The sequence below is a fragment of the Sminthopsis crassicaudata genome, chromosome 6, assembly GCF_048593235.1.
Source record: "Sminthopsis crassicaudata isolate SCR6 chromosome 6, ASM4859323v1, whole genome shotgun sequence".
NCBI lineage: Eukaryota > Metazoa > Chordata > Mammalia > Dasyuromorphia > Dasyuridae > Sminthopsis > Sminthopsis crassicaudata.
Window position 1 is genome coordinate 225,445,438 of NC_133622.1, and position 13,145 is coordinate 225,458,582.

Consider the following 13,145-nt stretch of genomic DNA (forward strand, 5'->3'; position numbering starts at 1 on the left):
TTGGGTCACATTCTTGCTATTAGGGGAGCCTGTGGATCTCTTTGGGTCACATTCTTGCTATTAGGGGAGCCTGTGGATCTCTTTGGGCCACAATATTGCTATTAGGGGAGTCTGTGGATCTCTTTGGGTCACATTCTTGCTGCTAGGGGAGCCTGTGGATCTCTTTGGGTCACATTCTTGCTATTAGGGGAGCCTGTGGATCTCTTTGGGCCACATTCTTGCTATTAGGGGAGCCTGTGGATCTCTTTGGGCCACATTCTTGCTATTAGGGGAGCCTGTGGATCTCTTTGGGCCACATTCTTGCTATTAGGGGAGCCTGTGGATCTCTTTGGGCCACATTCTTGCTGCTAGGGGAGCCTGTGGATCTCTTTGGGTCACATTCTTGCTGCTAGGGGAGCCTGTGGATCTCTTTGGGCCACATTCTTGCTATTAGGGGAGCCTGTGGATCTCTTTGGGTCACATTCTTGCTATTAGGGGAGCCTGTGGATCTCTTTGGGTCATATTCTTGCTGTTGGGGGAGTCTGTGGATCTCTTTGGGTCACATTCTTGCTGTTGGGGGAGCCTGTGGATCTCTTTGGGTCCCATTCTTGCTGTTAGGGGAGCCTGTGGATCTCTTTGGGTCACATTCTTGCTGCTAGGGGAGTCTGTGGATCTCTTTGGGCCACATTCTTGCTATTAGGGGAGCCTGTGGATCTCTTTGGGTCACATTCTTGCTATTAGGGGAGCCTGTGGATCTCTTTGGGTCACATTCTTGCTGCTAGGGGAGCCTGTGGATCTCTTTGGGTCACATTCTTGCTATTAGGGGAGCCTGTGGATCTCTTTGGGCCACATTCTTGCTATTAGGGGAGCCTGTGGATCTCTTTGGGTCACATTCTTGCTATTAGGGGAGCCTGTGGATCTCTTTGGGTCACATTCTTGCTGTTGGGGGAGTCTGTGGATCTCTTTGGGTCACATTCTTGCTGTTGGGGGAGCCTGTGGATCTCTTTGGGTCCCATTCTTGCTGTTAGGGGAGCCTGTGGATCTCTTTGGGTCACATTCTTGCTGCTAGGGGAGTCTGTGGATCTCTTTGGGTCACATTCTTGCTGTTGGGGGAGCCTGTGGATCTCTTTGGGTCCCATTCTTGCTGCTAGGGGAGTCTGTGGATCTCTTTGGGCCACATTCTTGCTATTAGGGGAGCCTGTGGATCTCTTTGGGTCACATTCTTGCTATTAGGGGAGCCTGTGGATCTCTTTGGGTCACATTCTTGCTGCTAGGGGAGCCTGTGGATCTCTTTGGGTCACATTCTTGCTGCTAGGGGAGTCTGTGGATCTCTTTGGGCCACATTCTTGCTATTAGGGGAGCCTGTGGATCTCTTTGGGTCACATTCTTGCTATTAGAGGAGCCTGTGGATCTCTTTGGGTCACATTCTTGCTGCTAGGGGAGCCTGTGGATCTCTTTGGGTCACATTCTTGCTATTAGGGGAGCCTGTGGATCTCTTTGGGCCACATTCTTGCTATTAGGGGAGCCTGTGGATCTCTTTGGGTCACATTCTTGCTATTAGGGGAGCCTGTGGATCTCTTTGGGTCACATTCTTGCTGTTGGGGGAGTCTGTGGATCTCTTTGGGTCACATTCTTGCTGTTGGGGGAGCCTGTGGATCTCTTTGGGTCCCATTCTTGCTGTTAGGGGAGCCTGTGGATCTCTTTGGGTCACATTCTTGCTGCTAGGGGAGTCTGTGGATCTCTTTGGGTCCCATTCTTGCTGTTAGGGGAGCCTGTGGATCTCTTTGGGTCACATTCTTGCTGCTAGGGGAGTCTGTGGATCTCTTTGGGCCACATTCTTGCTATTAGGGGAGCCTGTGGATCTCTTTGGGTCACATTCTTGCTATTAGGGGAGCCTGTGGATCTCTTTGGGTCACATTCTTGCTGCTAGGGGAGCCTGTGGATCTCTTTGGGTCACATTCTTGCTATTAGGGGAGCCTGTGGATCTCTTTGGGCCACATTCTTGCTATTAGGGGAGCCTGTGGATCTCTTTGGGTCACATTCTTGCTATTAGGGGAGCCTGTGGATCTCTTTGGGTCACATTCTTGCTGTTGGGGGAGTCTGTGGATCTCTTTGGGTCACATTCTTGCTGTTGGGGGAGCCTGTGGATCTCTTTGGGTCCCATTCTTGCTGTTAGGGGAGCCTGTGGATCTCTTTGGGTCACATTCTTGCTGCTAGGGGAGTCTGTGGATCTCTTTGGGCCACATTCTTGCTATTAGGGGAGCCTGTGGATCTCTTTGGGTCACATTCTTGCTATTAGGGGAGCCTGTGGATCTCTTTGGGTCACATTCTTGCTATTAGGGGAGCCTGTGGATCTCTTTGGGTCACATTCTTGCTATTAGGGGAGCCTGTGGATCTCTTTGTGTCACATTCTTGCTATTAGGGGAGCCTGTGGATCTCTTTGGGTCACATTCTTGCTGCTAGGGGAGCCTGTGGATCTCTTTGGGTCACATTCTTGCTATTAAGGGAGCCTGTGGATCTCTTTGGGCCACATTCTTGCTATTAGGGGAGCCTGTGGATCTCTTTGGGTCACATTCTTGCTATTAGGGGAGCCTGTGGATCTCTTTGGGTCACATTCTTGCTGCTAGGGGAGTCTGTGGATCTCTTTGTGTCACATTCTTGCTGTTGGGGGAGTCTGTGGATCTCTTTGGGTCACATTCTTGCTGCTAGGGGAGCCTGTGGATCTCTTTGGGTCACATTCTTGCTTCTAGGGGAGTCTGTGGATCTCTTTGGGCCACATTCTTGCTTCTAGGGGAGTCTGTGGATCTCTTTGTGTCACATTCTTGCTATTAGGGGAGCCTGTGGATCTCTTTGGGCCACATTCTTGCTGCTAGGGGAGTCTGTGGATCTCTTTGTGTCACATTCTTGCTGTTGGGGGAGTCTGTGGATCTCTTTGGGTCACATTCTTGCTGTTGGGGGAGTCTGTGGATCTCTTTGGGTCACATTCTTGCTGCTAGGGGAGCCTGTGGATCTCTTTGGGTCACAGTCTTGCTACTAAAAGGCATGAGAATTCAGTTTAAATTTCTGATTTATCTTGAATTCCAAGGACTAATGAAAAAAAAATGTCCTTCCCAGCTCCTGATGAGTTGGAATAGACTGGCCCCAAAGGTTGATATACATCATCAGCCATTATTAATTTGTTTGTCTACTGAATTTTTTACTCTTTTGGCAATTAATATCAAGCTACCTTCTATTTACTTACTACTCTCTCTCTCTCTCTCTCTCTCTCTCTCTCTCTCTCTCTCTCTCTCTCTCTCTCTCTCTCTCTCTCTCTGTCTGTATGTCTTTGTTAAATTTAAGCTTTTTTTGAGTAGGAATTATTTCCTTCTTCACATTGAAGTTCTTTGTACCTAGCACAATGACTGTTACATAGAATCACTGCAAGTTGATTGATCCATTGGGATTGTGCTCTCTCATTTGTTTTGGACCATATCAATTTGAAATTGATTGTATAAGTTTCACAGCTTGCTGTATAAGTAAAGCATTCAATCATTTCAGTTGTATCTGACTGGGACCCCATTTGGGGTTTTCTTGGCAAAGATACTGGATGAGTTGCTATTTCCTCAGTCATTTTACAGATGAAGAAATTGAGGCAAAAAAAAAAAAAACCCAAACAAAAGTGACTTGCCTAGGATCACACAGCTAATAAGTATCAGGATAAATTTGAACGCAAGAAAATGAGTCTTCCTGACTAGCCCAGCTCTCTATCCACTGTGCCAACTTGTGGCCACCTGGCCACTCGCCAACTGATAGATCCTGATTAATGTGAATAATGAATACAATGAAACAATTGCATATATTTCAGTTTACATTATTCTAAATTATATTTATTAATATATAATTATATAGTACATTTATGCAAAATATGGCCATTGGTTCCAATGGAAGCATGTAAATAATGCAACCACTTCATGGGATTCATTTTTGTATTACTCACACCTAAGTATGGGCCCATGATACATCTTGTGAAAGGAAAAAGGAGATCAATGTCACTGGGTCATTTGTGAGGAGTCCTTTATAAATTTAATCCTTTATAATTTAGACCTCAATTTCTTTTCTATTTGCTCCTGAAAGCAATAGGGAGCCATGGAGTTTATTGAGTAAGGGTTGATGTGGTCAGACCTGTGTTTTAGGAAAATCACTTTGGTGGCTGAATGAAAAATGGATTAGAATGGGGAGAAATTTGAGTTGAGGTACTGGGAATTTTGTGGTATTATTCTTGCTACTAAAAAGCATGAGGATTCAGTTTAAATTTCTGGTTTATCTTGAATTCCAAGGACTAATGGAAAAAACGTCCAGTTTTGAGACATTGGGGGTCTGCACCAGAGGAATGGCAATGTCAGAGAAGAGAAGGGAGTGTTTTAAACATATATTAAGAATGTGGAATAGTCAGTCTTTGGTAACTGATTAGAAATGGGATAATCTCATTTTATTTATTTATTTTCTCGATAGTTTTAATTTTCCAATTATATGTAAACATGATCTTCAGCATTAATTTTTGTTTAGATTTTTTTTGACTTTGTTTTTTTAGATTATATTTTCTCCTTCCCTCCCTCTTCCCTAAGACAGCTAGCAATCTGATATAGTTTACAGATGTACAGTTATTTTTAACATATTTCCATATTTGTCATGTTGTGAAAAAAATCAGAACAAAAGAGGAAAAACACAAGAAAGAAAAAGCAAACAACAACAACAAAAATAGTATGCTTCAATCTGTATTCAGTCTCTATAGTTCTCCCTCTGGATGTGAAGGGCTTTTTCCATTTTTGGGCTAATCCCTTACAGGAAAAAGACTGTATTGCAGAAAATGGAGTCTCAGAAAAGCAAAATAAGTTGGCTAAAGTCTCATAGCTTGGCACATGTCAGAGCTGATTAAAATTAAGCCCAGGCTTTCTGATTCCCAGTCTCAAGGCACTTTGACATTGCTTTCTAAAGCTGTTACTAATGCTGTTGGTAGGACAGCCCAGGGTACAAATAAGGCTTATTTATTTATTTTTATGTAGTACTTACATTTAGTCATCTGTGAATGAATGAATGAATGAATGAATGAATGAATGAATGAATGAATGAAAAGCATTAAGTACTTCCTATAGGCCATGTCCAGGGCTAAGCACTTGGGATACAGATACAAAATTAGGGATAGCAGGCAGGGAGAACCCACTAGTTGATCTTTGGTCTATAAAGAGAAGGCAAATGTTACTACATCTTTTCTCCAATTTACAAAGGCTGAGAGAGGTTCATTAACCTTTAGTTACTACTTCAATAATAAGGAGGAGGATGAAGATATAGCAACATTAATTTTTTTTATTATTAAAGCTTTTTATTTTCAAAACCTATGCATGGATAACTTTTCAACATTGACCCTTGCAAAACCTTGTGCTCCACATTTTCCCCTCCTTCCCCCCATTCCCTCCCCTAGATGGCAAGGAATCCAATATATCAACATTAACATTTCTAAGGCATTTTCTTCACCTCTAAATAACGAACTCTATCATCACTTCACAGATGAAAATGAGACTCGATGGGTAAGGGACTCAGATCTAAGACTGTTGTGGATCATGCTGCCATGTCTTTTTCTTGGTGGTGTGGTCCATTTCTAATGATATATCAATTAGCCAGTTTTCTCCACAAGAGTGATTCTAGTTAACTTTTTTTAAATTAAAACTTTGTATTTTCAACACATGCATAGATAATTTTCAACATTCACCCTTGCAAAAACCTTGTGTTCTAATTTTTTTCTCCCTTCCTTCCCTCTATTCCATCCCTCAAATGGCAAGTAATCAATATATCTTAAACATGGGCAATTCTTCTGTACATATTTTCACAATTATCATGCTGCATAAGAAAAATCAGATCAAAAAAGGGAAAAATGAGAACGAAAACAACAAAAAAGTGAAAATATTGTGTTGTGATCCACATTCAGTCCCCATCTGGAGACAGATGGCTCTCTCCATCACAAGACCATTAGAACTGCTCTGGCTAACTTTTCACCTAAACAGGAGAAAATAATTTTTTTTCAGTATTTGAAATAGCACTTGGATGCTGACTGGTGGCTTTTCACCCTTTCTCCTTCCCTAGTGGGTTACATCTATATGTTTTATTTTCCAGAACTGTCCTATTTCATCATTTAGGGAGTCCTCTTATATAACTAGCCTGTCTAGAGCTTGAATTTGCCTTCTATAGCTACATCAAATCCTTGGGATTCTCTTCTTCCATCTCTTGGCCATTCTGAGAAAATTGCCAATTTGACACTTGTTATCACACTTTTACTTTTTTCATATTTTATTAATGCTTTGATGTTTTTAAACATCACTCTGATTTCCCAATAATACCCCTTCTTCTGATTTAGCCTCTTTTGCAACCCTGAGGGAAAAGTTAAGAAAATAAACAAATGAGTCATGTCTGACAACATATGCAACCTTTTGTGGTGATAGTCTATTACCTCTCTATTCAGAAAAAGTCTTTTTTCTCATCAGTCCCTTCAAATCAAGTTTTTAATATGAAAAACAACATTTATCTGAATTCTTATTCTTTTGGTGTGATGTCCATCTATATATATTTGCCTGGAAGGGCTTTTTTCTCATCAAATCTTTCAAATCAAGTCTGGTCATAATATTAATCTGAGTTATTATTCTTTTGGTGTGATTTTTTTGGCCTGTACCTGTGATTTTTATGAGTGTGGGGAAAGTTTTCTCTTCCAGAGGGACTGGCAAATTGTAACTTAAAATGTCAGGATTGTTTGGGGAGTGCAAGCCAGACAGCTAGTGTACATCCAGAGGGATTGAAAGCAAATCTTTCCAACTCAAATACTGGTCTTCTCTCTGTCTCTCATTTGTGCTCTTTTTATTTATTTTATTGTAGTCAGTAGCTATAATATTCTTAAATTCCTACTTTTTTTTGCTCTTCTTTACTTTATACAATTCTTCCCAAGTTTCTCGGATGTCCTTATTTTTGCAGATTTCTATGTTGCCATCATGTTTCATTTTATTCATATTGATCATAGTTTGATCAGCCTTGCCTTGATAAATAGCCACCACTTTTTTTTTGCTTTTGTTTTTAATTTAATTTTTATTTTTGAGTTTAACAAAAACAAGAAAAAAAGAACTTTTCATGTACAAAATAAGAGACCCTCTGGGAAACTATTTGTCTATCATTCTTCAGTCATTCCCCAATTATTAGAAAGTTGACACTTTTAATTTTTGGTCTTTTGGTCTCTCAAAAAAGAGCTCCTTATAAATATTTAGAATATGGGTCTAGGTCATGGGTGTGCTCAGTTGGGTGACTTTGGAGTCACAGTTCCAAATTGCTTTCCATAGTGGACAAGCTTCCACTAATATCTCAGAATGGTTTTTATCCCACATGCTCTCTAACAATTGTTATTTTTCTCTTCAATCATCTTGGCCAGTTTGCCAGTACAAAATTGACTCAGAGCCCTTCTTCAGACCTATCTATGTCCCCCTTAAACCTTGGTACCCACAGTTGAACCCATTGCTCTAGTTGAAGTCCACAATGAGATAAAGATCACCTCCTTAATTCCTGAATTTGTACTCTTTTCTAATGCAATATAGAATTGTATTAGTATTTTTTGATAGTCACATCATACTGCCAATTCATTTGGAGCTTGCAGTCCATTCCAATTCTTTTTCAGAACAGCCGGGGTCTTTTTAGCTTAAACTTGTCAAAGTCCAAAGTATTGTGTATCCTTCATTTGGGGCTATTTGGAAAGTAGCTGATTCTGTCCATAGTGCTAGTGTTTTAGATTAATTTACACTAAAGGAAAATGTTCTTATAGATTATTCAGTCTCAAGTAAAGAAGACTCATTATGACATCATACTGAATGCCTTCTGCTAATATAAAACTCAGTTCATTACATACAAAGGCACTTATTGCAATAAATGGATTTAATTGTCCAGAGACACTCAGGCCTGATTTCTGCCTCTAACTTACTTACACAAATGACTTTAGACCAGACACTCAGTTTTTCTTTTTCTTTTTTCTTCTCTAATCTTTTTCTTTTCTTTTAAAAAAAATAGCTTTTTATTTTTCAAACTACATGCAAAGTTTCACCATTCACCATTGCACGCTCAATTTTTTTGAGCCTCCCTTTTTTCATTATAAAATGCAACATTAATGCTGACCTTACAGATGATCATGTTTTAAGTGAGATAATGGACATAAATTGCTTCATAAACCTTAAAACACTATATAAATGTCAGTTGCTATCATTATTATGATCATTATCACTATATTTTCAGAGATATTTTATTTCATCAGCCGAGAGCATTCCTTCTACTGACTCCTCTCTAGACCTTAATGTGTATATGGTGTGACCAAAAAGTTCATTACCGTGTGGCCAGCCATACAAAGTGATAGTTTCTGGACAATGGATACTCAGTTAGTTAATCAACAGGCATTTATTAAATACCTTCCACTCCACAGTCCTAGCAATTCCAGACACTGTATTAAGTATCAGGGGATATACATACCAGAGCAAAACAACCCTGCCCTCAAGGAGCTTCCATTCCAATCTACACTACGGGGAAACAGTGGGTAAATACATAAATAATATATTCATTCATTCATAATAATAAAAAAAAGTTAAAGTCTTTGTAGATTGGTTAGACCTGAGAGAGCTTATACTTTGCTGGCTCTTAGCCTAAAATGGTGCTTGATAAATACACTATTAACACAAGGTGCTATAGTGGATAGACACCCAGCCTTATAGTTTTATTTAGCTATAATAAATATATATTTATAAATCAGAGTTCTTAAATCTTTGAAACTTATTTTTCCTTATAATATATTTATTGATCTCTTAGTATTGCTCACTTCTTTCTGCATCAGTTCATATAAATGTTTGTAGGGCACTGAAAAAGTCCCTTTTTTCATTTCTTGGAGTATAATAGCATTCCATTAAATTCAAATGCCATAATTTCTTCATTCATTCCCTAATTATTGGACAGTTGGACCCTTTTAATTCCTGGCCCTTTGGCCTCTCAAAAAGAGCTACCTATAAATATTTTTTGTATATGCCTTCGATCTCTTTGGGGTATGGGACCAGTGTATATGTGTGTGTGTGTATACATACATCTATTATATTTTATATAATATATATACACATTTATTTACATACACATTTTATTTAAATAAATACACACACATATATACAATTTATATATGTAAATAAATGTGTATTTAAATAAAAATGTATATGTAAATTAATATATAATAAATATAAATAAATGTATATTATCCTGTCTGTGACACTTTGGACCTGAATCACTTAAGCCCAGAGACTTAGAATTTTATTGTTCAGCTGTTTTTCATTCTTAGATAAATCTTCATGATCCCTTTTGGGATGGTCTTGGCAAAGATACTGACGTAATTTGCCATTTTCTTCTCCAGCTTATTTTATGGGTGAGGAAATTGAGGCAGAGTCACACAGCTAATAAGTGTTTGATTCTGGATTTGAATTCAGGAATATGAGCTTTCTTGATTCCAAACCTGGCTCTCTATCTACTTTGCCATCTTATAGCACCTAAATCAATGGATTATTGTAAGGATTAAATGAGATAATATCTGTAGAGCTATTTATTTATAAATCTTGAAGCCTATGTAAATGCTAAGTAATAATACTTATTATTATATTACTTATTATTACTATTATTTTTATTTTTAAAGGGTAGTTTCTGGGAAAACAAATTAGATGTGTATTGCTTGACAACATAAAATGTAAAACTAGGAGCAACAGCTGGATATCACAATCTGGAATTGCTAGGACTATAGAGTAGAAGGTACTTAATAAATTGACTTAAAAATTCATTCATTCACTTTAGCTAAGCCTTTATTAAATGCCTGCTGTGTCCTAATAGGAGTACAAAAACTAGAATGGAGTAATCCTTTTCTCAATGAGTTTAATTTTACTTTCTACTGAAGCAAAAGTAGTTAAGGGATAAATTAATATATTTCTGTGCATGTATATATAGGTATGTGTATATACATGCATGTATATATATAGTAAAAGTAAAACAACATAATTTGCTCTGATGCTCCCATCAAGAAAGGTCCCCCAGAACTGGGGCCATTTGCCTTGAGTCTTCAAGAGACTGAAGGATTCTAAAATGGGGAGAAGGGAGAGTATTCTGGGTATGGGGAGAACCTGTGTGAAGGGCACATGTGGGAAGTGGAAGCTTGTTAATTATTCGAGTTATCGAAAAGTGAAATGCATTTCTTGGGAGGTTGTGGATTCTCTTCACAAAAGTTTTATAGAAGAAGCTTGATGACCACTTGGAGAAGTTATAAAGAGCATTTATTTCAGTGTGGGTTCTTCCAACGTGAGTCCTAGTTAGAATTAGGCAGGGATGTGCTAGATCGCTCTTACACTTATTCTGAGTTTTAAATTCAAAGTCAGCAGTGCTGAAAATCAGGGCTTGATTTATCATTTTGTTGAATTTCTAGACTTCAGAAAGTAAAGGGAAACATTAAAGTTTCTTTCCCAGATCTCCAGGACCTTCCTGGAGCATAATCCCAGAATCTCAGAATCAGACGTGTCCTCCAGGGCCCTCCAGTCCTACCCACACTTGAATATGAATTCCCTCTGCAACATACCCATATTTGTCACATAAACTTGGCTTGAGGGAGAGGGATTTCCTCATCTCCCAAGGCAACATTCTAAGGAAGTCAGCTTTTTACTTAAATATTGGGGCTTAACTTGTCCCCATCCCATGTGGGTTTCAATGCATTGTGTTCTGAGGCATTTCAGTTGTTTATGTGGCAGTGTGGTCCATGTTTGTAACACAAAGCTCTTGGGCCATTTTCCATTGATGTGTCTGACCTTATTCTGAGTTCCAATGTTGCATCAGCTCTTGATTGGAAGGGTGGGAAACTGGGAGAGGAAGAACTTTCTTTAAAAAGTCATTTTATTATCAGAGGGATTCACAGTCAAGAGACACTGGCCCAGGGGAGCTTCAAGAAAAGAACTGACAATACTTAGTACAATGTTGTACCTGAGAAGAACAGCATTTGATTCAATTCAACAAACACTAAATTTTCATTCATTAAGGGCACTTGCTGCAATGGCTTTCTCTAGGGAATTAAATGAATACCAACCAGCTTTTAAAAAAATGAGTCTGAATAATAACGCTAGGTGATAAAGAAACAAAAACCAATCTTCTAGAGGCTGACTTTCTATAAATTACTCTGCAATTACTAGGAATATAATTGGTATTTGATTATATGCAAACATGTTGCTCCTTTCTCTGTACTCCTCCCCCTGCCAACCCACTTCCACCCACCCTGGCCATATATAGGCTTCTCAGGGGAACAATGTTTCCTGTTTGTCATTGTAGTCTTGGTATCTAGCATATGCTTAATAATGTTTACTAATTGTTAATTAATTAATACTTGTTAATTAATGCATTGAGGTGGGGAATGCATTGGATTTCACATTGGATCTTTGATTTTTTCCCATTTGTATGACTTTTTGGATCCTCAACTTCCTAGTTTGTAAAATAAGTAATTGGATCAAATAATTTCTAAGGTTCCTTCAAACAAAAAAAATCTCTGATCCTATTTACCAAAGTCACTTCCAAAGGTCAAGAATGCATCACATTTTCCCTCTATTGGAATGGTTTATCCCTTTGATTTGTTAAGTGTTTGTCAAGTTAGGACTTGTTAGCTGTATGGGGGAAAGGAGTAATGACTTTTATAAAAATATATTTAAATTACATTTTCTCATTATTTTTGTTCATGCAGCACTGTATTCCCAAATTGCATATTTTTTAAAAATAAAAATTAATATCCTTGGAGAAGGAGCAAAAAGCTCAGAGACAAATATGTGAGTGGAGCAGACACTTCTATACTTTTAATATCTTATAAGGATGTGTCAGGGTAGCAGCTAGGTGATAAAGTGGATAGAGTACCAAGCCTGGAATCAGGAGGACCTGAGTTCATATCTGACCTTAGACAGACATTTACTAGCTGTGTGATCCTAGACAAATCACTTTATTGTCTGCCTCAGTTTCCTCATTTGTAAAATGAGCTAGGAAAGGAAATGGCAAACCACTCGAGTATTTTAAGAAAACTCCCAAATGGGGTCACAAAGAGTTGGACACGAATGAAAAATGATGGAACAACAACAAAAAGGAAGTGATTTGGTTTCAAGCAGAAGGAATCATTAGTTTGGTACACTTGAACTCATTGTCCCCTCTAGAATGCCTTTGGTTGTAAGATCATAGGTTAATTCAAAACACATGGGGGAAATGATTTGGATATTTTGTGGTGTAAATTTTGTACCATTCTGCTCTAACCCACAAGAGGAGAAAAAGTCTTTATATCTTTGCAAGTGCCGGGAAAGGGGAAATAAGGTGGCCAAAAATAGAGGAAGATTTCTCTTTGCTGTTAGGAAAAGAATTGACACTTTTGAATTGAAGTTCCAGAAAAGACTTTTGAGAGCAAGGAGATAAAATCAGTCCATACTTAAATGGAATTCAGATTATTACTCATTAGAAGGAAAAATATTAAGGCTGAAGCTTAAATAACTTGGCCACGTAATGAGAAGAAGGAACTTATTGGAAAATATGCTAATGTTGGGGAAGATTTATAGCAAAGAAGGGGACAGTGGAAGATGAGATGGAGAGAGAGTGTGATGGAAGCAACAACCATGAGCTGGGACAGACTTCAGGAGATGGGGCTGGTATGCTCTGGACACAGTCAGACATGACTGAACCAATGACCACCAAGAAGAGGTTTTTGAGAATAAGAGCTACCCCAGAAGGGAGTGGGGTCCCTCATGAGTTATTATGTGCTCTCTGATGGGATATCTTCAAGGAAAGACCAATTGCCATTTTTAATACATTATTTCACCAATTGATTCAGTAAGCACTAATTAAGTCCTTTTTGTATACCAGGCAGTGAAAGTACGGTATAGAGAAAGCATAGAGTTATTGTTCTGATTCTGACTCATCGCTGTTATGTGTGGCTTTGGAGGAGTCATTTATTATCTCAGTCCCCCAAAGACCTCTCTCAGATTGAGTTCTCTGCATAATAGCTGCGGAATTGTATTTGCAGAGGGAGTTTCCTAAATCAGCGAAATCTTAGATTTCTCTCCTCCCAGAAATGGCGGACA

General features: G+C 38.7%; 1 protein-coding gene across 5 annotated transcripts in view; it reads left to right on the forward strand.

Annotated features, from left to right (window-relative positions):
* Positions 1-13,145, forward strand: part of PRR5L (proline rich 5 like) — a 134,067-nt gene that overhangs the window by 54,664 nt on the left and 66,258 nt on the right. The window lies entirely within an intron of this gene.